Source organism: Gekko japonicus, unplaced genomic scaffold (assembly GCF_001447785.1).
Source record: "Gekko japonicus isolate JY-2015 unplaced genomic scaffold, Gekko_japonicus_V1.1 scaffold1887, whole genome shotgun sequence".
Taxonomy (NCBI): Eukaryota; Metazoa; Chordata; class Lepidosauria; order Squamata; family Gekkonidae; genus Gekko; species Gekko japonicus.
In genome coordinates, this window is record NW_015175417.1 from 284,867 (window position 1) to 288,027 (window position 3,161).

At 42.5% G+C, this 3,161-nt stretch overlaps 1 protein-coding gene across 1 annotated transcript in view; it reads left to right on the forward strand.

Moving 5' to 3' along the window:
- Positions 1–3,161, forward strand: part of NLRC4 (NLR family, CARD domain containing 4) — a 24,399-nt gene that overhangs the window by 20,908 nt on the left and 330 nt on the right. The window lies entirely within an intron of this gene.

Sequence of the window (3,161 nt, forward strand, 5' to 3'; positions counted from 1 at the left end):
TAAAACCCTTTTCTGGCTTGAATAGGCATCTTCCATGATCCTCCCACTCCTCTTTGAGCCTCCTTCCCACTCCCCTCTTCAGCTGTCAGTTCCCAACTGTCATTTCTTAACTGAAGCTCTCTACAGAAATCCATTTGAACAGCCTGTCACTCAAAGGTTCTCTGACTCTGTGAGGCATTAACCTTTGACAGTCCATCACAGCTGTATTAACAGATGCATAGTATTCAAGTAATGAGAACCAATAGTTCCAATAGTGCTACTCAGACGTCATCTGCAGTATTATGTCCAGTTCTGTGTGCTGCACTTTATGAAGCTATAACCAAGACAAAAGGCAGGATATAAATATTTTAATTAATAAATATATAACATTTAGACTGATTGGAATGGATTCAAAGATAGTCAGGGGACTGGAAAACAAGTCCACCAAGGAAAAGCTGAAGGAACTGGGTGAGTTCCTTTAGCTTGGAGAAGGGAATACTGAGAGGACATATGATCATACTTTTTAAATATCAACAAAGAAGTAGGTAAAGACTTGTTCTCTGTTACTTCAGAAGATGGACCAGTTCTAACAGGCTTAAATTACAGGAGGGGGGGACTTTGATTTAACATTAGAAGAGACTTCCTAGCAGTTGCAGTGGGGAGACAATGAAACCAATTGCTGGGGGTTGGGAGCTCCTCCTTATTGGAGGTTTTCAAGGAAAAGTTGAACAGCCATCTGTTGGGAATTGGGCTGGAAAAGATGGCCTACAGGACCACTTCCAACTTTAAGGCTGTGCACAGATTGCCTTATCTATGGATAAACAGGCATAGGTGCACATGATTTGGTTGTAGGAATCTCTGTGATGCAAAGCATAGGGTTCTGCATGTGTTTTAGTCACTGGATATAGACTTTCCTCTCCACCCAAGCAGACTTTCACATACACATTAAACCACAAGAACATAAGAAGAGCCCTGCCATATCAGACCAATGGTCCATCTGGTCCAGCGTCCTGTTTCTCATGGTGAGCAAGTAGTTGCCATTGATGAACACCCCACTGGGTGTTTAGACCAAGGCCTTCTCCTGATGCTGTCTCCTAGCATGGGTATTTTAACTTTTGCTGTCTCTGTTCATGAAGGTTCCTTTTAGTCATCATGGTTTTGATGAAGCTATCCTCCATGTGCTCAACTGGGTCAAGTTTTAATTATTGTTTCTATAAAATACTAAAGATCATGTACAAGATCAGTGAAAATAAAAAATAAATGACAAACTCAAGCACAGGAGGATTAATATTTATCTTTCGAATCCATGAGAAAGGAATAATTCACAACTATCTGAAATAGAACAATGAGGTTGGTGGATCCCGCTAGAGTGCGTGCTTCACAGCTGTGACACCATTATTCAGAAGGCCTTGCTCTAAATTAGGGGTCCCCAACCTTTCAGAACTTTCTGGAACCTTTGGAATTCTAACACAGGGTTATGGGTACAACCACAAAATGTCAGGGAGTTAGAGCATGCATAACTGTAGTAGTAACTCTTCAGCATTTCAGGCAGAAGTCTTTTAACAGGATGTCTTTTAACATGAACATATTGTCTAAAATGTTTTCTTGGATACAAACAGCTTATCTTCAATGACACAACCCATGTGCTGTTGTGGTAGCTGCTACCAAAGCAGTTTTAAAAAATGTGCACAGCCAACCAAATCTCTAAGGGTCAATCAGCTGCTGGGCAAAAGTCCCACCTGGCCCTACCAACTTTCTAAAAAGACTTGGTGGCCGCCAAGAAAGGTGTCAACAGGTGCCATTGTGCCCATGGGTACCACACTGGGTACCTTATAAGATTCAACTTTCTGAAAGCCTGGACTTTCCTATATTATTGTGGTTCTTGGAGGCTCAAACAGGAGTTTTATTTTGATCTGTGGCCTTTGAATTTATATAACAAATCCTTTTTCAGAATATTCATTCTGAGGTGTAAAATTTTGGTTTTGGATATATCTTGGCATTTAGGGCTGCCAAGTGGGGGCGGGTGGCGGGTAAACCCCCGCTTTGGAAACCCGATTTCCGCCGTCGCGGAATCGGGCCCCAGGGGGAACTCCACCCCCGAAGCGCAGCATCACAGGAAGTGACGTGCACGTCGACCACGTTGGGGGCGTGGTCCGGATCAAGGAGGGAAAACTCTATGGTTTTCCCTCCCTCGATCGTGGCCATGCCCTCAACGTGGTTGACGTTGCACGTCACTTCCTGTGATGTGCTGGCGGCGCCGCGCATCTGGGGACGCGTGGGGCGGGCACGCCCCCCCCCGCCGGTGAGTATTTTGGACTTGGGAACCCTATTGGCATTGGATTTTAGTGTGGAGTGCATTTTTGTCCACAAGCATAAAATTAAATGCTGCCTGTGACGCACTGCTTATTTGGGGGGACTGTTTTCACTTTAAAGTTATACTCTGTGTTTATAAACTGGGTAGTTTCTGCTGCCACCAGGAATTTTAAGAAATTTCAAATCTTCTCTCTGTTTTTGCTGTTGGTAATGTGACCCAGGGTCTGGGCTTTCAAAGGTCTACGTGGCCCTGAGGAAGAATGGAACTGAATTCTGGTTTAAACTAAAAAAAAAAATGATTTATTGATTAAGGAACAAAAATAAATTGCTGGTTAACTTTAACTGTTTTGGGGAAGAGAAACTGGTAAAATAAACTGGCAAGGTATCACACAGTCTTTTGATCATAAGATCCCTCTCTGACAGGAATCACTCTTTCACTGGGTAGCCACACTGGCAAAGCTCTTTGTATTAATTCTCTTTTATAACTTTGGAGTCTCACAGACCCTTCTCATATCTCTTCCACACTTAAATTTGTAAAGACATATATATTGAATTCTTTAAATCTCCACACAGAACTGAGTCATTTCACTCACTCTCAGACTCACTAACTGATTTCTCTACTCAGATTCACTCAAATGGACTTTAAGACACACACTTTCACTTCAAACAACTCCTCCCACTCTCAGTCATCATCCAATCACAACACAATTGTCTCAATCACTCTACTAACACTGCACTCCAACCAAACATTTAAAGGAACACACACACAGTAAAACAAGGAATCATTACACTGCCCTTCACAGTTATTTTGCCACCCTCTCCCCATTAGACTGGGCATTTTAACAAGAAACTGCTCAAAAAAATCTATT